At 41.9% G+C, this 22155-nt stretch overlaps 1 protein-coding gene across 5 annotated transcripts in view; it reads left to right on the top strand.

Annotated features, from left to right (window-relative positions):
• The window catches only part of RPS6KA5 (ribosomal protein S6 kinase A5), a 190694-nt gene that overhangs the window by 7849 nt on the left and 160690 nt on the right, over positions 1-22155 (top strand). For 2 of the 5 annotated variants that reach the window (XM_078853372.1, XM_078853371.1), the window contains exon 2: positions 5272-5490. The exons of the other annotated variants lie outside the window; for them this stretch is intronic. The gene's annotated coding sequence lies outside the window, so the exon portion shown is untranslated. The remainder of the gene's footprint in view (positions 1-5271; positions 5491-22155) is intronic. 5 annotated transcript variants of the gene reach the window in all.

Genomic DNA, 22155 nt, shown 5'->3' with positions numbered 1-22155 from the left:
ATTGAAAGATCTTAGTCTGAACTTTCTTATAGAATCTTGATATCCAGCACAAAGGAGTATACAAGATGTACTTTCCTCGCCATGTGGAAGAGGTTTTCAGTTTGTGCATTATCCTGTTAATCATCTTTTAGAACAACTCACATTCAGGACATTCTGTGATGCTTATTGCAGCTCAAACAATCAAACCTTTTGATCTGTTCAGTTAAATACACTTGGCAGTTATATCTGCCATACATCCACCTACCAAGGATCTTCAGTGTTTTCTCACACTACAACCTGCAGTTTTCTTAAAGCTCTTATCAGAACTTTATTTACTTAAGAGCCAGATTCCTCCTTGAGAGCTGAATGTTGTCCTTTACTGTTTGACAGATCCTCCCTTTGAGTTAATGGCTTCATGTTCTTTGCCTACATGTTATACAAGACTCTTCTTGATGGCAGTCACTTCTGTTAGAAGTGTATTAGAGCTTCAAGCTTTAATGATGGACCCGCTCTACACCAATTTTTCACAAGGCCAGGGTATCTTTAAGACCTCCCCTTAAGATTATGTCCAAAGTGTTTAGGATTTTCATTTGAATCAGTCAGTGCATCTGTGTTTATTTTTCCCCAGAACTCATTCTTACAAAGATGAGCAGACTTCATGCCCTACGTGTTAGAAGGGCTTAGTCCTTTTACATTTGTAGAACTAAAAGTTTTAGATCTTAACCCAAACTCTTCGTAGCATCTGCAAAAGAAGTTAAAGAACAGCCACTTTCAACTCAACAAATGTCAACCTGGATTATTGCGTGTTTTTGGATTTTCTATGAAATAGTCAGTTTAGGCCCTCCAGCTAAAACACCACCACATTCAACCAGAGCACAAGCAACATCAGTGGTTTTTCTAAACAATGTACCTGAGTCAGAAATATGCAGAGCAGCTGCATGGTTTTCAGTGCATACATTCACAAAACACTAAGCCGTCATTCAGGCATTTTGGGCTGATGCAGACTTAGACTGGAGGACAGATCTTCCAATGTTTTGCTAGTCTCTGAAGCCCTACTGTCATCAGTGAACTGCTTGGAAGTCACCTGTAATGGAATGGATATGTGCATGAGCATTCCAAGGAGAAAAAAATTACTTGTGTATTTTTAGAATAACTATTTCCCCACTCTGGCGCTTTGAGCGCAGAAGGGGGGGCCTGCAAGGATTCTAAAAATTAATACTGGTCACTCCAGGCTGGTATTAAACTCCCAAGGTCACAGCTTCTCTCTGACCTTGGATGGGTAGATGCTGCCACCCACCAAATGCAAACCCCCTTGGAACCCAGGAAGGCGCACTTGGGAATTCCTTCCTGCGGGGTGCCCTCAAGCCCTTTCACACCCCCCCGCCCCCGGGGAAGAGCTAAGAAAGGAAAGGAAAGAAATCAGCTGTTGCCACCAGCTAACTAAAAACCATGTGCACAAATGTCTTAAGACACCCAAACCCAAATCCTGTTCTTAAAAAAGGTAAATTTTATTAAAAACAAAAAGAAAATATATCTGAAAACTCAGACTATTGCTAGATTTTTAAAAGAGCAATTCCAAAAATTAAGCACCCAAAATAGTTTTCTGGGGGTTCATCTTAAAGGTTACAAGCAACAAAAGCATCTGGGGTTAGCACAGAGGAGTCCACAAGACATAAGAAATAAACAAAATAAACCTAATTGCGTCTTCCTACACATTTTCTGGTTTACTTACCTATCTGGGTTCAAATGAGGAGTTTTAGGTATGATCTGATGATTTCCATACCTGACAAAAAGCTTTTTACAGTGTAGTCTCAGCCCTGTGTCTGCTCTGTCCTCTCTCTCCAGAGAACAATAACTACAGACAAAGGGAAAGTTTTTTTCCCAATTTTAAAAAGTTCTAGCCCTCCCATTGGCTCTTTTGGTCAGGTGCCCACTCCTTTCCTTTTACCTGTGGACTTGTTAACCCTTTATAGGTAAAGCAAGTAGAGAACAACTACCAAGAGGGATTCTATAGCTAACTGGCTGGCTGGGTGCCTCCCCCCTTCATTTATCACACGCCCCCCCAAATCACAGATGATGCTGGCCAGCCTGGTTTAGGTTGGGTCCACACCAGCTGGGATTTCTTCCTGGAGGTTGAGGAAACAGAGTTAATAAGATACATGCACCTCTAATTTTACTACTAATTCCATGAACTAAACACTGTTTTTCACATTTCAAGGAAAACAATGGCTGATTCTGGGAATCCTTCCCGGGTTCTTCAAGATGTCTTGTGTACATATATGTTCCACATCCTCCCTACTTCAGTTACCATCTTACTTTCTCTGGTGCAAAGAAACAGAGAGAGAGATGGGGCAACTGTGCTCTTGATGCCCTTGGCATGAGGATGTGCAGGTCGCATTCTTTGCTGTGTCAGTACTGCTATCAAGTCTCCAACCTAAGTGCACTGGGTGGGCTGACACTTACAGTGAAATGTGTACGTGCACAACACATCTCAGAGAACATCAGTAACTGTACAGATAAGTAACCATTTTTTACGCTTCAGCAAGGCTGAATTTTCTCCTTCAGAAAATTTTGAAAAGAATTGCCCTTTCAAAATGGCTGCCATATCCTATTTATTGCAGTGCAACTGAGACCACTGCTTCCACTCACGTGCTCCTCACAGTGCTCCTCACTTAGTCCCCCCTATGATTACAGGAACATCGTCTCTGGAGGCCAAAAAAAAATAGTTGCTATTTTGAAACTAAACTCAGGGCAGTCTGTATCCTCCTTGCCATTGATAACAATGGGAGAGGGCAGCCACTTTTGAAATGGACAATTCTTTAAATTTTTTCAAAGGAGACTATTTTGAGCCAGTTTCTGAAGCAGAAACTTCCAGTAATGAAAATCGTTGTTAAAAATGATCTGTGCGTCTTAATATTTATTTTTAAAAAATCTACCCATTGCACACAAGGTCGGTTCAACAGGAGTGAGGGAACCTAGAGCAAGTGTAGAGTACCAGAACTAAGGAAAAAATGGTGTGTGCCCTCTGGTTGCTTTGCACTTCCTTAACTACGCAAAGAAGCTTTGAACAGATTAACTGGCCAATAAACTATGGCTGTATTGCACGTCTCCACAACAGCGTAAAGCAACCTGAGCATACTCATTGAATCTATCCTAAAAGTTAAAATAAATATTTTTAAGGTCGATAGTACATATCTTCAAATCATTACAAACATCACATGTTAATAGTCTCTTCAGGTTTCTTTTTAGTGTTGGCTTATGATTTTTTTAATAATTAAATAAAACAAGGAAATTACTAGGAAAAAAACCTGAAGATGGAATTATGCTTGAGGGAACATGTCAGTAATTTAGGGTAAAAAAAAAAACAGTACTGGGATGTTGTAATTATCTCAGAAACAAGCATTATAAACTCAGGAAGTTTGGAGTTAAGGCTACATTTAAAATATAGCTAAACATTTTAAGATGTGGAAATGCCTATTTAGGGCACACAGCACTTACTCTGCCTTGTGATGACACTATGGAAGGGTGAGAATTTCACTTAATCTGGGACTGAAAACATATTAAAAGACCTTAGCCATATGGTTTTTGCATAGAATCTGGGTTCAGTTCCCAGCTCTGCCACAGACTTCCTGTGTGATCACGGGCTGGTCACTGGTCCAAGACTTGCTGAAGTTTATGAAAAAACTCTCCTTGATTGCATCTGTAAAAATGGGACAATAATCCTTTGTTCCCCTCATCTATGTTATATTGTAAACTCTTCTTGGCAGAGGCATCTCCTCTTGCAGGTATGTAGACAGACTTGGTAGAATTCAATTATAATTTTTATGGATTATATTAATGTTTAATTTTTAAGCTTTTTCTATTTTAAATATATTTAATTTTTCATAGTTAGGGGAAATTATGGGGGATGGGGTCAGTTTAATGACAGACTGAGATTTAAAAAGTTAAAGATTTATAACTGCTTGAACACTAATTGTCAACATCACATGTCAAAATATACAAAGTAGATATGCTTAAATCAAACTAAGTTCTCAAGCAGCATTTCTCTTTCTTTGCCTACTTTAAATTTCAGTTATCAATGGGAATATTCTTTTGTCAGTTTGTGTGTATGGTTTAATTGACATTTATCAACGTTTACAGATAAAAATCTAATCCTTCCAAGTCTACATATAGGACATGTAGTACAATGGTGCCCTCATCTGTATTGGATCCTCTAGGCATTAGTGTAATACAAATAATGTCAGAATATTTCTTGAAGAGTCTCTTTCACTCTAATTTTGCCTCAGCTGATATTTTTATTTCAGTTATACACTCATTGTTTCAAGAGGAATGCCTATGCTTTGCTCTCCATGCTTGAAACATTTAAAAAAATACTCCAGTACGGCTCTTCTGCCAATAATGAACATACATAAATAACCTAGCATCTAAAAACACATTATATTCTTAGGTCTCCCTCTAAAGTCCTCCCAATATCTTAAATGGGGAGGTGATTGATCAGATAAGTAGGTCACAGTCTGTTTAGAACTATATAGATCAAAACTGTCCCCTTAATTTCTGCACGGTATATTTAATAGCGAAACAGTGCAGAACCAGTAGCACTGTTATGTTCTGCAAAGATGTAAACTGTGGCTTTTCTTTTCTTTAAGGAAAGATGATGACTACCGTGCCAGCTTTAGTTTCTGGATAGATTTAAGATCTAGCGTAACGTGGAACATATTGTGGTAGTGTAATATGGAGGTGATAAAGACATGGGTAACAGTTGCAAGATCTGCATCCAGAAGATATGATCTGAACCTTTTGGCTGTATGTAGATGTGAAAAAGTTGATCTGGCTGTAGCTGTTTCTGCTGTCCTAGCAGTCCACCCAGATATCTAGATTTTTGCACTTGCCATACAAACAAATGGTTGGTGAACCCTCTGAAAGGGGATAATTATTATAGTAGTGAAACTGAGTAATTTTGTTGTCTTCTTCCTCAAGACATTGAGGTTCATCTAATCTAAGCAGGTTTATCTCAGATAGTTCTGTTATTCTTTTACTGCATGGAAGATCATATAGGTGTCTTATTCATGCATACTAGTGCATGTGAATTGTATTAAGCAATAGCAGGTCATATAACTACTTGACAGTAAAAACAGGAGTTGGGCTTCATAACTATCCCCCTCAAAAGCTTTGTTTTATGAGTCTGTGCCCTAAGAGTCTACAGCTCCTTTGTATTCAAGCTAGTTTGATAACACTTTTGTTTTCTTTTTCTTTTTCTCTTTATCTTTCTTTTGTCTAATTCTTTCTGCTTAGTTGTCTGGAATCCAGATACTTTTGATATGCCATGACACTTGAGAGAGACTTCAATTAAAAAAAGAACAGAAAGATTGGCAAGATTCCAGTTCGTTTAGATTGAGTTGCAACTTTCACTTCTTGCTGAGGATAAGGAACAGAAAGAAACTGTTACTGCTTGAGCGGAAGCAGAACCAGATGAAGAATATCTGTCCTTCGAGACATAAGTATCTCACTTGAGTCAGTAATTTTTTATTCATGTTAAGAAATGTTACAACTATAATTCCTGAATTTCAGAAATGTATATAGGAACCTCTGTGTGTCGGGTGCTGTTATCCTTCTGCCCTATTGATACCCCTTTCTTGATTAGAACAATCAGTTGTACTTATCTGCTGCTAATTTTGCCAATTGTCATAAACAGGCTGTCCTCTGATTCTTCAGAGTTACATATTTCATTAGGTTTGGATTTTTAAAATTTTTGTTCTTCATCAAGAGCTTTTGTGCATCCCCATGTCTTGGATATGGTGCCCTAGACACTGAGCTGTGGAACTGCCTTGAAAATTAGGAAGTGCATTCATGGTCTGGTGTGAAGGTGACACAACTGTCCTACCCTATAAGGGAGTGCATCCCTGACTGCCTCAGTTCCTTTGCCATTGTCACAGAGAGCTAACAAAACTCACTTTTCATGTCCTTTGGCTATTCCTAGTAATCTAATTCTTTTCTTGTACATAGATTAGATTAGTTCAGTGAAGTGTTAGCATAGTTTTTTAAGTGGTCACTTGCCTTAGGTAGCCCCTACAATCATGTTGGTCCCTGTATCCTTTAAGAAGTGCGTGCCTTACTCGGTGATGATTCCTGAGGTGAACACCTGTGTTAGATGTCTCATATGCCTGGGAGAGACCTGCTTTGTATCCCAGTGTGTGATGTGTCATGCTTTTGCTCCCTGGGCAGCTGTTTAAAAAAAACATTCTGAGGCTTTGGGTGTATGTGGCTTCTTGGTGCCTATAAATAGCTTCTTTAGCTGTTCCTTTGGGAGTAGCAAGGCCGGCCTCTATGTCAAGATCTTCCAATAAAGAGCTATGATGCACCTCATCACCCCAGCTTCAGCACCACCCTCCATATTATGCCCAAGTTCTGTGTCTCCAAGACCACCTTCTGGGGTTGAATTTGCTGTCCCTGGCATTCTGGACATTTGGCTGTCTACTGTCTTTTCAGCACCAGTATGGAAGAGAGCTTAACAGGATGTACCCAGTACCTTCTAAGGATTACAGTACCTTCTAAGGATTATCAGTTTTTACTCCAGTGCCTTCTGAGAAATTCTGTGATAGTATCTGCAATAGAGAAACTTTCTAGAGGTGTTAAGGCATCTCAGTCTGCTCCCTCAGATGGGGAAAGCCATAAATTGGATACTTTTATCAGAAAGACGTAGTCTCCTGATTCTTGGGTTTTCATGTAGCCAGTTATCAGGCTATCCTATCCCGTTATAACTATGTTCTGTGGGATGCCATGAGAGTAAGGAGTCTAAAATACAAGAAAGAAGTCTGGATTCCCAGATGGTGTTCTGGCTGTATACTTTGTGGTCCTGATAATAGGGCCCTATGAAATCCTTTTTATTATTATGGATTTTTGGATTTATTATTTTCTGATTTTTTTTAATAAATGGAAAAATTAATTCTGTCTTGATTTTTTAATCAAAATCTTGTGATATGTTGACAAAAATTAAATAGCCTTACTTAATTGCATATAAATGTTCAGAATTGGATTGCAATGGGGAAAAGCTGATTTTTACAAAAATCTCCTACAATTTAAACAAAACATCCTGCTGATATAGGGTATATGTTAAAAGTAACACAATTTATATCGCTTTTTAAAGTAGCACTTGGTAATATGACCAAATTGACATTGCTGAACTGTGTGTGTATGTGTATATATTAATATTATGTGTGTATATGAGACCCTATATGTCTTAAATGTTAAGGAAATTTGCCCTCTAAAAAATGTCATTTCAAGGGCATACTCCTATATTAAGAAAGTTAGTAAGAGACCTGGTTCAAGGCTGTAACAACCTGATAGAATTAAGAGCTCTCCAGGAATTGTAATAAATAAATAATGTCCCTGGGGTCCATAGTCCAAGTGAAAAAAGGAAACATTTTTATTTTATGACTGAGAAATAGAGGACTGTACAATAGCTTCCCCTGATTTCCATTAGGAGCAACTGCATGACTGTCACACTGAAAATAAAACTTATCAGCTTTGTGGGAGAAACTTAAGGAGATTAGCACTCAGCAGGTCTCTTCTCTCAGCCAAGGCTAGCCAGAAACTGCTCTCTCCTGGATCTCCTCCTATCAGTTGGGTAATGAAGAGCTGTTTACCCACGTGAAGTGCTTTGAGTGCCCCTGTGTTCCCCGGGCTGCTGGCACTGCTGCTCTCTGTGGGGGCTGGCCAGGATGTAAGCTCTCCTGCTCCTGGGCACGGAGCAGCTGACACAGCCAGGGAAACGTGAGCCGAGGGCCAGGGGGAGAGGTGCTGCTGGTCTACCTCCTCAGGGACAGCCTTGCAGCAACGTCTCAGACCACAATTAAAGGCTTCTGGTTCCTCCAGCAAGAGCGAAAGCAGCCGTTCTTTTTCCTGTTTGCACTCCACTGTGATGCGAAACTCAGGGGGATGGGCAGGTGCCCCCACTCTAAATGGGGAGCTGTTCAGCTGCAACTCCTGATGTGAAACTGACATAGCGGGGAACTGAGTTCTCAGAAGCTGCTCTTAAATTCCGGATGCTAGCACTTCTCCACTAATCCCTGCACTCTCTCATGGCTCTAGCGCCCTGCACCTCCCTCCTCATATCCACTAGTCTCTTACCTCCAATGGCTACACATAGCTCATCCGTGCAGCCTGCCTGCTGCTGCGGTTCTATTGCTGGGGAGAACCTGGATTTCTTGTTGTTGCTTCAATTCCGCAATTCCGTCCATGTTTTCGTTAACGCAGATTTCATAGGGCCCTATGATAGTGCATGCCACAGTCCAGATTGGAGGCATCAGTGATGATTGTAATAGTGGGGTAGAGAGGAACAAATGATATCTTTTTGTATCTGTTCTTTTACCAATGGTGTTGCTGGAGTAGTCAGGGAGTTATGGTTATGTAGCTGTGGTTGTTGAGTGTGGTGAGATGCTACCCAGTGTTGTAAGGTTTCAGAGTAACAGCCGTGTTAGTCTGTCTTTGCAAAAAGAAAAGGAGTACTTGTGGCACCTTAGAGACTAACCAATTTATTTGAGCATGAGATTTCGTGAGCTACAGCTCACTTCATTGGGTCTCCTTTGGATACAAGCAAAAGGTGGTATTTGGGTTGATGAGGCCACTGGGTCTTGGAGTTTTAAGAAAAACTGCATAGTTTGTCCTGGTTGTACCATTAGGGTTCTCAAAAAGCGTCTCCTGGGAGAAAGGGCCTGGCTTGAGTGGAGTCTGGGGCTGCTCTAATAAAAATGAGTCTCTGTGTAGGTTGCAGTGAGGAACTCTCCTAGTTAATTAGCAGTCCCAGAGATTTCAGGAGGGTGCACATGTAGTGAATCCCAACAGAGAGATTCCTTCTGAGAACTGTTCATTTGGAGCCAGCCGTCCATCCAGGTAGGAATAAACAAATATGCCCTGATGTCTGCTACCTCCAAAAGGCACTTTCATGAAGTCTTGGTGCTATCGATAAATTGAATGGAAAGACGTGGAACTGGTATTGTTCTTGTCCACACACCCAACCTGAGATGGGTGGGTTTGGTTGCCCCATGAAGTCAGCATCCTTTAAATCAAGACCCACCTACTGGTCCCCTGCACTAAGGAAGGGATGATATCTGTTCATGTGAGTATTCTGTAGTTGAATAATCTTTTGAGATTTCTGTGGGCCAGATTGGGTTTAAGACAGTTGCTCTTCTTGGGGATTAGGAAGCAACATGAGTAGAACTCCTTTCCCTGGTTTTCTTATGGAACCTCGTCTGTGGTTCCCTTTTTGTAGGAGGGAAACTAGTTCCTCTAATACAGGGGTTCTCAAAGTGGGGGTCACGAGGTTATTACGGGGGGGGGTCGTGAACTGTCAGCCTCCATCCCAAACCCTGCTTTGCCTCCAGCATTTATAATGGTGTTAAATGTATTAAAAAGTGTGTTTAATCTATAAGGGGGGTCACACTCAGAGGCTTGCTATGTGAAAGTGGTCACCAGTACAAAAGTTTGAGAACTGCAATAGGATGCTCATGAGATGAGTCCCTGCATCATAAGGGAGGAAAGCAAGGTGGCTTGGTGGAGAACTGAATGGAATAACTGTCACAGATGGTTTCCAGTATCCTGCTATGGGAAGTAATTCTGCACCAGGAGACAAAGGTGTGCAGTAATCCACCATCCTGTCAAAACTGTTGCTTGGAGGCCAAAGCTGTTGGCTGAAATGCACAACAAAGAATTCTGTTTCTGCATTGAGATCTCTTATTGGATGCAGGCTTAGCTGAGGAAAAAGTGGTCCCATCTCTAAGGCTGCATGTTTTGTTGTGGAGAAAGAAACTGTCTCTGGAAGTGGAATGGAAGATAAAAAGGGTCTTGTTCTTGTAGAGGATGTGTACTAAGCCTTAAGGGTCAAACTCACCTTTGAGGTTTTGATATTGTCCAAAGTCTAATCAGTCTTGACATTAAAAAGATCTATGCTTTCAAAAGGAAGGCTTTTGTTGTGTAGTGACTTAGGAGTAAGGCTTGAGGATCTAAACAATGAGTATTTTCTTAAGGTAATATCTGTGGCTGTAGCTCTTATGCTCGTGTCTGAGGCATCATCATGTCTTTTGTTCATAGATGTGTTGCCCAGAAGGGATAATTTAGTCTGACCTCCTGTATAACACAGGCTATAGAACCTTTCCAAAATAATTCCTGGAGTATATCTTTTGGAAAAACATCCATTTATGATTTTAAAAACTGTCAGTGATGGAGCATCCACCATGACCAATTGTTCCATTGGCTAATTGCTCACTGTTAAAAATTTATACTTTATTTCCAGTCTGAATTTGTTTAGCTTCAGCTTCCAGCCACCAGATCGTGTTATACCTTTCTCTGCTAGATTGACGAGCCTGTTATTAAATATTTGTTCCCCAGGTGAGTACTTGTAAACTGTAATCAAGTCAACCTTTTAGTCTTTTTGTTAAGATAGACTGAACTCCTTAAGTCTGTCTATCGCTGTAAGGCAGGTTTTCTAATCCTTTAATCATTTTTATGGTTCTTCTCTGAACCCTCTCCAATTTATCAACATCCTTCTTGAACTATGGGCACGAGAACTGAACACAGTATTCCAGCAGCAGTGACACCAGTAAAAAATAGAGGTAAAATAACTTCTCTACTCCTACTTGAGATTTTCCTGTTCGTCTGAGGATTGTATTAGCTCTTTTTGCAGTAGGGTCACAGTGGGAGCTCGTGTTCAGCTGATTGTCCACCATGACACCCACATCTTTTTCAGAGTCACTGCTTCCCAGGGTGGAGTTCCCAATCTTGCAAATATGGCCTACATTCTTTGTTCCTAGGTGTATACATTTACATTTATCTGTATTAAATGCATGATGTTTGCTTGTGCCCAGTTTAACATGAGATCCAGATTGCTCTGAACATAAAAACGACCATACTAGGTCAGACCAGTAGTCCATCCAGCCTGGTACCCTGTCTTTGGACAGTGGCCAGTGCCAAGTGCTTCAGAGGGAATGAACAGAACAGATAATCAAGTGATCCATCCTGTCGCCCATTCCCAGCATCTGACAAACAGAGACCAGGGACACTTCAGAGCACGGTTTTGTATCCCTGCTCATTCTGGCTAATGGTCATTGATGGACCTAGCCTTCATGAACTTATCTTGTTTTTTTTTTTTTTTTAAACCCTATTATGGTGTTGGCCTTCACAACATCCTCCAGCAAAGATTTCCACAGGTTGAGTGTGCGTTGTATGAAGAAATACTTCCTTTTGTTTGTTTTTAAATCTGATACCTATTAATTTCACTTGGTGACCCCTAGTTCTTGTGTTGTGTTACTTTCTCCTTACCAGTCATGATTTTATAGACCTCTATCATATCCCCCATTAGTTGCCTCTTTTCCAATATGAGCATTACCAGTCTTTTTAATCTCTCCTCATATGGAAGCTGACAACACCCCTAATAATTTTTGTTGCCCTTTTCTGTACCTTTTCTAATTCAAATATATCTTTTTTGAGATGTGGCAACCACATCTTCAGGCAGTGTACAAGATGAGGGCATACCATAGATTTATATAGCGGCAATATGGTATTTTCTGTCGTCTTATCTATTTGTTTAATAATGATTCCCAATATTCTGTTAGCTTTTCTGACTGCCGCTGCACATTAAGTGGATGTTTTCAGAGAACTATCCCCAATGACTCCAAGATCTCTTTCTTGAATGGTGACAGCTAATTTAGACTTCATTTTAAATGTAGAGTTGGAACCTGTCTTCTCCATTTACCACACCAGTTTTTGTCAACTTGTAGTCCATAGAGCTAACTTAAAGGTATTTTATGCAGCAGTAATGCAAGAAACCTATAGACATACATACTTAAAATATTAGCTTAAGCAGTTAGCATTAGGCTTTGAGGCCTATGAGCTATTGCATAAGTGAGTTACCCACCAGTAACCTGAATTATTGGGGAACTGGGAATACTACATTTATTTGGGTTGGAACAAAGATAAATTTTAAGTAATTATAAGTCAAAGCATAATAAGTCGCATTTGGTCAGATGATGAAATAAAAGCAAAATGCATTCTAAGCTGATCTTAACACTTTCAATGCCCTTACAAACTTAGATGCTTCTCATCACAGGCTGGCTGGTTGCCCTTCAGCCAGGCTCTCCCCTTTGATCAGCGCTTCAGTTGCTTGGTGGTAATGTCCGTAGATGGAGGTTGAAGAGAGTTGAAGAGCATGGGAAACGTCTCTTCCTTTTATCATGTTCTTTCTTCCCTCTTGGCTTTGCCCCACCCCACTTCAGAGTCAGGTGAGCATTACCTCATCGCTGTCCCATCCTTACCAAAGGAAGCAGGGTGACTCACTCCAGAGTCCAACAGATCTTTTCGTTGCTGCCTAAGCCAGCGTTCTTTGTTCCTGTGAGGCTGGGCTGGGTTTGTCCCATACATGCCCTGTTGAGGTGTGAACTGCCTCTCTGCTCTTGGAGAGTTTTTGCCTGGGCTTATTTTAAGCCATGAAGACACGTTTTCAGCCTCATAACTATATATGTGACATTACAACCTATAACATCACTATAACAACAATGTTCAGTGCATCATGAGCCTTCCGAAGACCTCTGACATGACAAACATTAGATACCACACAATCCTGTTATAAGGATGAACATGGGGGTGTATCCACGAGGTACAGAACGTCACAGCTTCCCTTCTGGACTAGAACAGTTATTTCTTATCCGCCTCTTTTACCATTCCCCTATGTAAATAAATCAGGGCAGACGTGGCCAACATCATATAAATATCACCAACTTGACCTCACCAGTGCTGGTATCCATTTCTTCTGCAGCTAGTTGGGGAACTGCTGGTCTGCCTTCCTTTGCTTCCAGGCCTTGTACCTCAAAAAAGAGGGCTTTGCATCCAAATCTGTAGACACTCCATCAGGCAGCGTGGTGGATAACTTATTAACTACTGTGGGTTGCCTCTGTTCACAGATAGTTCAAGCTGTTCTTTTGCAATGCAGAAAGAAATCCACCCTGAAATGTTATAAACAGAAGTGGAGACATTTCACTTTGTGGATGAATAGTAAGACCCAGTCTTAAGCAGGAATACCTGGAATCTTAGAATACCTTTTTACATGTAATGCCTCAAGGTTTAGCCATAGCCTCCCTGAAAGTGCATTTGGCTGCCATATCTACTTGCCACAGTTTTACTAAGGATATACTTACCTTTTTTTCACTTCACAGTCTCCAGGTTGGTTAATAGTATGGTTAATAATTAATAATAGTACTTAGCTCTTATACAGTGCTTTTCATCAGTAGATATCAAAAAGCTTTACAGATGATGTCAGTATCATTACTCCTTGGCTTTCCCGATGATGTCAGTATCATTACTCCTTGGCTTTCCCCTCCATCAGAGAGCCACTGCCTTGTGTCCACCTTATGAACTCTTTGCACAAGCACCCCTAGAGAATGTGTCAAAGTGGCCTTCCTGGTATAGCTGTTACATTTGTTAGGAGGGTAGGTGAGCTCAGTGCTCCGATCATTCAAGATCCATATGGTATTCCACATGGATAAATGGTCTGAGGCCCTATACTACTTTTATGCCCAAAGGTGGTCTCAGATTTACACCTTTCTTAGCACATTTCTGTCGGCTTGTTCTTTCTCAGACCCCATATTCACCTAGGCTAATCTTGTCCATGCACTTTGTGTAAAGAGGTACTCTGTTCCTTATCATCTGATCTTTAGATGTCCCTTCTAGCTCTACGTTTCTATGGCTGACTTCTAACCAGGAAAAATCCGAAGATGTCATATTTTAAAATCACACCAATCTTATTTATAGAAAAGCTGTTTTAGTTATAACACTGCTAAGAAATTGAATAGTTTTAAATCTCTTCTCCAACACCTTTGCAGTTTAACTCGTATTTACGGTGCCTCGCTTTACAAGGTAGAAGGATACAAGAATAGTTGCAGTACAGTTTTTAAAAACCTTCCTAAAACATTTCTAATTTTTGTTATGTAATATGTGGCATATTCAGAATACATGATAATATGGAGTGAAGGTTTTATTAGCATCTATTTAGGATGACCTGCATGATTCACCTGTAGCTCCACCACTCATGTGAAATGTGGGCATTCCAATAAAATCTGTATATTTCATTTCTATACATATTCATGAATAATCAAATATATAACTTACTTTCGTAGGCATGATGTACCCTTAAACAAGTGTAAAAGACTTTTAATCCCTTAATTACTGGAAATGTTTTTTTGAAAAATATTCAGGATTGGGTTACACCTTGTAGGTGGGTTGTTTGGGTATATAACAACAACGGGGGACAGGTGAGCAGAGCAATCCAGGAGAAGCAGCCATGGAGTAATACTGGAAAGGCACAATCTGGGGAGAGGAAGAGCAGTGGGATATATGGAGTGTAGCAAGTGAGAAAAAGTAGGAGATGAGCAAGAGGATGTGGATGAGGGAGGTGTTTTTGTTTTTCTGTTTTTTAAACGTTACACCAAAATAAGTAATGTAGCCTCATTAGGGACAGCAGCTAGTCCATGGCTCCTTGAGAGCATGGGAGGTTTTAATATTCCATTATTACTTGGAGACGAGTTCTGGCGTACTGTTGTAATGTTCTGTTCAGTATTGTTTCATGTTCGTTTTAAGAGGCAAAAGCAAAGAGGGCCAGAGTTTTGCCTGGAGTGTTTAGTGGTATAGTTTTTAGTGATAACTTATTATGGGATAGGAATACCCTACATAAGTGGCTTGACTATATATTTTTATTCTTTTTAATGTTTGTGTCAGCACAGTTGAATAACACTGCGTCTACTTATGTAGCACCTTTTAATACCAAAGCTGCTTAGGGTATCAGATTGTAGTTGCTCTTCTCCAATATAGAAAAAAATTCTTTTCTCTCAAGCTCATTATTGGCAGATTTCTTTGAGAATGTGTGCCTGTATTAAATAATGAGGATTATCTATCCTCCGTGTTAAAAATATTTTGCTGCTGTTTTGGGTCTAGACCAGGGGTAGGCAACCCTACACTGCCCGGGTCCTGGCCACCGGTCCGGGGGGCTCTGCATTTTAATTTAATTTTAAATGAAGTTTCTTAAACATTTTATAAACCTTGTTTACTTTACATACAACAATAGTTTAGTAATATATTATAGACTTATAGAAAGAGACCTTCTAAAAATGTTAAAATGTATTACTGGCACACAAAACCTTAAATTAGAGTGAATAAATGAAGACTCGGCACACCAATTCTGAAATGTTGCCGACCCCTGGTCTAGACTTATAAAAAATAAATTCTGCACTATAATTGTGGAGAGGATGCAAGTACTAATATACTGCCTTTTGCTATGATGGTTTGAGAAGAATGATTCTCTTACTATAATGTTATAGAAAACAGGAATATTTGGAATTCATCAAAGAATATTACCATAAGAACTTAAAAATGCTTCTGCAAAAGAATAGTTATGGACTTACTATTACTGATGATCCATCCTGTCTTTTGGTTGAGACAAACTATTTCAGAAATGATAAACTTTTCTGAGATGTGCCAGTGAAGAAGAGAAACTGGGTTCCTGATATAGTTGGGCTTTTAACTTGACTTTTGCATTTCTGGGAGATGTCTGCAGTGAGTACTTGAGTGGCTTAAACAAGTGAATGAACAAATGAAAAACAAAGTTAAGGTCTTGATCTTACAATAGGCATATAATTTTATTCATGTAAGCAATCCCATTAAGACAGTTTTTGATAGCTCAATAAAGGAGATTACAGATTTCTAAAAACTGCATAGACTGAATTGACACATTGTCCTTTGCTACCTCGTAATTATAGCTTTTTTGTTTCTGGCAGTGTGCAGATAGTTTTTCTTCTTCAGGTGATTGCACATCTGCATTCCATTTTAAGTATGCACTGCACTGAGCAGTTTCTGGAAATTTTCCCCTCAATGGTACCCTTTGGGGCAGCTCGAATGCCCTCTGCAGTCCTGCACCTGTAGCACTGGTATAAGGCGTCCAGCCGACCCTGTGTCTCCTCAGTTCCTTCTTACAGCCTGTAATGGTTGCTGGAACTGCTATCCTTGCTTTGGCAAGCTCTCTGTGGTATTTGTTTTCTTATATCTGTATCTAGTTAGTTATTTTGTAGTCAGTTTTAGCTAGTTTTAATGAAGTTCTGTAACTGTGTTAGTGGAGTTTTTGTCCATTCCCTGGTGCCAAGGCATGCCTCAGTCACTGGACTTTAAGCCCTGCGCCTCTTGCAACAAAGCTATGCACCTGGGCAACCCGCATTCAAGCTGCCTGAAGTGCCTGGAAGAAGCTCACGTTTGGGACTGTTGCCAGTAGTTTTTCAGTAGAGGAGTAGTTTTTAGGATTTTAAGGACTTGGGGATGCCGTTTTGCCGATCTCCTGTCCCCCTTCCCCCAGCACCCATGCCTGGGTACTGGATTATGTCAAAGATGCCAGGGTTCAAGATCTGCTTCCCTTGCCCTCGCTCATTCTCAGTCAGCAATGAGCACCAACACTGCCTTTACTGCTTGGGGGAAGCCCATGTCGTATCCAGGTACAGTATCTGCCTCTCTTTCCCAAGCCGTACCTGGGAAGGCTCTCCACCTCAAGAAGCACCTCATGGAGGTCGCCATGAGGCCACAGTCAAATCCAGAGTGAAAAACACCCCGTTTGGGCCTGAGCATTCAAGGAGCACACCTCGTACTTTGGAGCCCCAGTCCAGTTCCACTGGTATCAGTGCTACAGACCCCATGCCGGGGCTTATTCGTGAGGCAAGGAAGCATGTGCATAAGCATGACAGTAAATCTTCCTCAAGGCCCAAGAAGGATGCTGCACCTTTCATGAGTTCCAGCCATTGAGAAGCAGCGCATTCCAAGGCTCTCTGACACACACAACAAGAAGTTGCACAGGACATTGGACCTGCTCGTCCAGATCACTGAGCCGTGTACCCCTTCCTGATCAGCACCACCAAAATCAAGGGACTCTTTGGTTCTGCTCTAGTTCTGGCTCTGGTTCCAACTTCGGAACATGTACTGCTGATGCTGGGGAGGCTTGAGTTGGTGCCCGGGCCTCATAAACTTTTTGTGTTGGAAAAGGTGAGGTCTCCACATCTCCTGGTGCACTCACCTCCTAAAAGAGGCTGCTCTCCTACATTGGACTTGCCTCCCTCAGGTCGAGTTCCTGATCATTCCTCTATAGCTTACATGGTTCTGCCAGCACTGCTGTTCAAGCAGGGCTCTGACTTCTCAGCATGGTAGGACTCGGTTGGAATGCAAAGTCCACCCCCTCATACCATTGGCATGACTTTCCGAAGATGCTGCCAGCTCAGTGGCAGTACCTTCTCTTTCCTCAGCACAGGAGTCGTTAGTACCTAGCTCCATGGCCCTCCATAACAACTGCTGTTTGGCCATACTGGGGGTCTTGGGCACAATATCTACCTTTGCAACTTTCCTGATCCACCCAAGAGGAGTCTCCCATCTCACCACTCCACCTTTCATCAAGTAGACGTTCGAAACCAGGACTGGAGGATGCACCAATTAGCCTGACTTGGATACTACCCCCAGAACCAGAGTGGTTCCCCTCATTGTCTCTGTACGCAGAAGTGTCGTCAACTCCTTCCTCCCCTCCGGATGACTACCACCAGTTCCAAGAACTGTTGGGAAGCGTGGCTGATGCCCTCCACATCCCACAGGAGAAAGAACAGGACAGCCAACATCAGTTAATTGATATCTTCCATCCATCGGTACCTGCCAGCATGGTGCTACTGATGAACAGTGCCATTTTCCAGCTGTCCCAAACTGTCCGGCATGCTCAGGCCACTTGTGTTCCCAACCCAAAGGGGGTGGATAAGAGGTAGTATGTAGCAGCAAAGGAGTTTGAGTTTCTGTTTTCTCACCCTCCACTGAATTCTCTGGTTCTACAAGCAGCAATGGAATGGGCCAGGCAGCAACATCCACGTTCTTCTCCAGCGGATGAGGGTAAGAGACTGGACTTCTTAGGTAGTAAGGTCTCTCTTTTTTTGGCCAGCCTTCAGTTTCAGATCTCCAATTACCTGGCATTATTAGCTAAATATGACTCTCTAAATTACACCAAGTTAGCAGACATTGCGGACAAGCTTCCTGAACAGGATCGTGCCCGCTTCCGGACTGTCTTAGAGGAGGGCAAGCGGGGCAACAGGACAATGCTCCAGGCTGCTGTGGATTCAGATGCTGTGGATTCTTTGTGTACTCTGGCCACCGGCATCATCATGCAGAAGAAATCCTGGTTGCACTCTTCTGGCTCCCCCAGGGAGGTGCAGAATACCATTGAGGGACCTCCCTTTCAATGAATTTCACCTTCTCAGCTAGAACACCGACAAGTCCCTGCACTCCCTCAAGGACTCCAGAGCCACCCTGTGATCACTGGTGTATCTGCACCTGCACCCAAGTGTAAGTTCTACTGTCCGCCTCCTGCACAACTGTTCAGAGCTCCTCAATTCTTTCATCAGCAATCATATGAGCTTCCTCGTAAGCGTCAGAAGACCCAGTGGTACTGTCTACCTGGTCCGTCTGTACAGTCTTCGACACCACACACTCAGCCTTTTCATAAGCACATCTAGAGAGCCGTCAGCTACCTTGGATCCTACCGTACTTATGACCCACCTCTTTGGAGGATGCCAAGCACTCTTTCTGCCAGCTTGGAGTGTGATAACAATGGACAGGTGGGTCTTGGATGTCACTCAGCATGGCTATATGATTGAGATTACAACGCTACCTCATCCACATCTCCCACCCCGATCCTGGTTCTGGGACCACTCTCGTGAGAGTAGCCTTGCCCTAGAAGTGGACTCTCTACTTCAAAAGGGAACAATAGAGCCTGTTCCTATGGCCTTGCAAGACACAGGGTTTTGTTCCACATATTTCTTGGTGCTCAAGAAGATGGGAGGATGGAGACTAATCCTAGATCTCTGTTGTCTCAACCGCTTCATATGCAAACCAAAATTTTGTATGGTCAGCCTTGCAGCCATTATATCATCACTAGAAAAAAAAAGCATTTGGTTTATGGCTCTCGATATGCAAGATGCTTATTTCCACATATATATTCATCCTACCCAAAGGCAGTTCTTGAGATTCACCGTAGGCCCTCAACACTTCCAATACAGGGTTCTACCGTTGGGACTCACCACTGCTCTGTGGGTTTTTACCAAATATTTTTTTATGTGGCGGTCCATCTCCGGCCTGAAGGAATCCTCATATTCCCTTAGCTTGATGATTGGCTGCTAGCTGCGCAATCCAGACATGGGGCCTGAGCCTCGACCTCCCTGCTGCTCATACTCCTTTCCACTCTGGAGTTGAGCATAAACATCAAAAAATTGATAATAGATCCCACACAGTCCTTAGAGTTCACGGGGGCATGCACTAATGTGGTCTCTGGGTGTGCCTACCTACCAGAAGACAGGTTCCAGATCCTGCAAGAACTGATTGCCATGGTGACTTCCAGTCATTCTGTTCCAGCCAGAACCTGCCTTTCCCTTCTCGGCCACATGGTGGCATGCATGTACATCACTTGCTCATCTAGCTTCTGCTATCTACAGCTGTAGCCACACAGAATCTATTCTCCTGTGCACCATTCTGTGGATCTCTTCTTGACAGTTCCGCCTGATGTTCTCTCCTACCTTCGATGGTAGACAGACCCAGTTCAGGTTTGCACCGGGATACTCTTTTTTTTCCATCCTCCCCATGCATGACGATCATCACAGATGCATCACTCAATTGATGGAGTGCTCCCATGGGCGAGCACATGACATAGGGAACTTGGACTGCTCGGGAATCCAGGATGCACATCAACATCCAAGAACTTAGGACTGTAAGGAAAGCATGTCATGAATTTCTCCCATCCATTCTCTCCCGTGATGTTCTCATCATGTCAGACAACGCCACCACTGTTTACTACATAAACAAACAAGGGAACATGAGGTCATCAGCACTTTGTGCAGAAGCAGTTAGTCTCTGAGACTAGTGCATCACACACAAGATCCTGTTGTCAGCAGCCTTTCTTCCGTGGACTCAGAATGTGATTGCAGACTCTCTCAGTAGGAAATTTGTGGCTGATCACAAATGGGAACTACGTGACTCTGTGACTGTTGACATTTTTGACCTATGGGGACTCTGAAAGAGACCTTTTTGCCTCCTGCACCAACAGCAAATGCATCCAGTACTGCTGCATTGGTGGGTTCGGCACCCTTTCCCAAGGCGATGCCCTAGTCATCCGCTGGTTGGACCAGATCAATTTTGCGTTTCCTCCTCCAGCGCTCATAAGAATGGCCCTACTGGGTCAGATCAAAGGCCCATCTAGCCCAGTGGCCAGTGCCAGGTGCCCCAGAGGGAATGAACAGAACAGGTAATCATCAAGTGATCCATTCCCTGTCGCTCATTCCCAGCTTCTGGCGAACAAAGGCTAGGGACATCATTCCTGCCCATCCTGGGTAACAGCCATTGATGGACCTATCCTCCATGAATTTATCCAGTTCTTTTTTGAACCCAGTTATGGTCTTGACCTTCACAATGTCCTCTGGCAAGGAGTTCCACATGTTGACTGTGTGTTGTGTGAAGAAATACTTCCTTTTATTTGTTTTAAACCTGCTGCCTATTAATTTCATTTGGTGACCCCTAGTTCTTGTGTTATGAGAAGTAGTAAACAACACTTCCTTATCTACTTTCTCTGCACCAGTCATGATTTTATAGACCTCAATCATATCTCCCCTTAGCCGTCTCTTTTCCTCGATGGAAAGTCCCAGTCTTATTAATCTCTTCTCATATGGAAGCCGTTCCATAACCCTAATCATTTTTGTTGCCCTTTTCTGAACCTTTTCCAATTCCAATATATCTTTTTTGAGATGGGGCGACCACATCTGCACACAGTATTCAAGATGTGGGCGTACCATGGATTTATATAGAGGTAAGATTATATTTTCTGTCCTATTTTCTAGCGCCTTCTTAATTATTCTCAGAATTCCGTTCGCTTTTTTAACTGCCACTGCACATTGAGTAGATGTTTTCAGAGAACTATCTCCAATGACTCCAAGATCTCCTTCTTGAGTGGTAACAGCTAATTTAGACCCCATCATTTTATATGGATAGTTGGGATTATATTTTCCAATGTGCATTACTTTGCATTTATCAACATTGAATTTCATCTGCCATTTTGTTGCCCAGTCACCCAGTTTTGAGAGATCCTTTTGTAGCTTTTTGCAGTCTGCCTGGGTCTTAACTATCTTGAGTAATTTTGTATCATCTGCAAATTTTGCCACCTCACTGTTTACCCCTTTTTCGAGATCATTTATGAATATGTTGAATAGGACTGGTCCCAGAACAGACCCTGGGGGACACCACTATTTACCTCTCTTCATTCTGAAAACTGGCCATTTATAACTACCCTTTGTTTCCTATCTTTTTAACTAGTTACCAGTCCATGAGAGCAGCACCTTCCCTCTTACCCCATGACTGCTTACTTTGCGTAAGAGCCTTTGGTGAGGGACCTTGTCAAAGGCTTTCTGAAAAATCTAAGGTTTCAGAGTAACAGCCGTGTTAGTCTGTATTCGCAAAAAGAAAAGGAGTACTTGTGGCACCTTAGAGACTAACCAATTTATTAGAGCATAAGCTTTCGTGAGCTACAGCTCACTTCCTCAGATGCATATCGTGGAAACTGCAGCAGGCTTTATATATACACAGAGAATATGGTATTGTTTCATATTCTCTGTGTATATATAAAGCCTGCTGCAGTTTCCACGATATGCATCTGAGGAAGTGAGCTGTAGCTCACGAAAGCTTATGCTCTAATAAATTGGTTAGTCTCTAAGGTGCCACAAGTACTCCTTTTCTTTTTTTGAAAAATCTAAGTACGCTATATCCACTGGATCCCCTTGGTCCACATGCTTGTTGACCCCCTCAAAGAATTTTAATAGATTGGTGAGGCATGATTTCCCCTTACTAAAACCATGTTGACTCTTTCTCAACCAATTATGTTCAGCTATATGTTTGACAATATTGTTCTTTATTATAGTTTCAACCAGTTTACCCGGTACTGAAGTCAGGCTTACAAGCCTGTAATTGCCGGGATCACCTCTGGAGCTCTATTTAAAAATTGGCGTCACATTAGCTAAACTCCAGTCATCTCGTACAGAAGCTGATTTAAATGATAGGTTACAGACTACAGTTAGTAGTTGTGCAATT

The sequence above is a fragment of the Lepidochelys kempii genome, chromosome 6 (genome assembly GCF_965140285.1).
Source record: "Lepidochelys kempii isolate rLepKem1 chromosome 6, rLepKem1.hap1, whole genome shotgun sequence".
NCBI lineage: Eukaryota > Metazoa > Chordata > Testudines > Cheloniidae > Lepidochelys > Lepidochelys kempii.
Note: the sequence above shows the minus strand (reverse complement) of the source record. Positions and strands in the feature narration are given on the sequence as shown.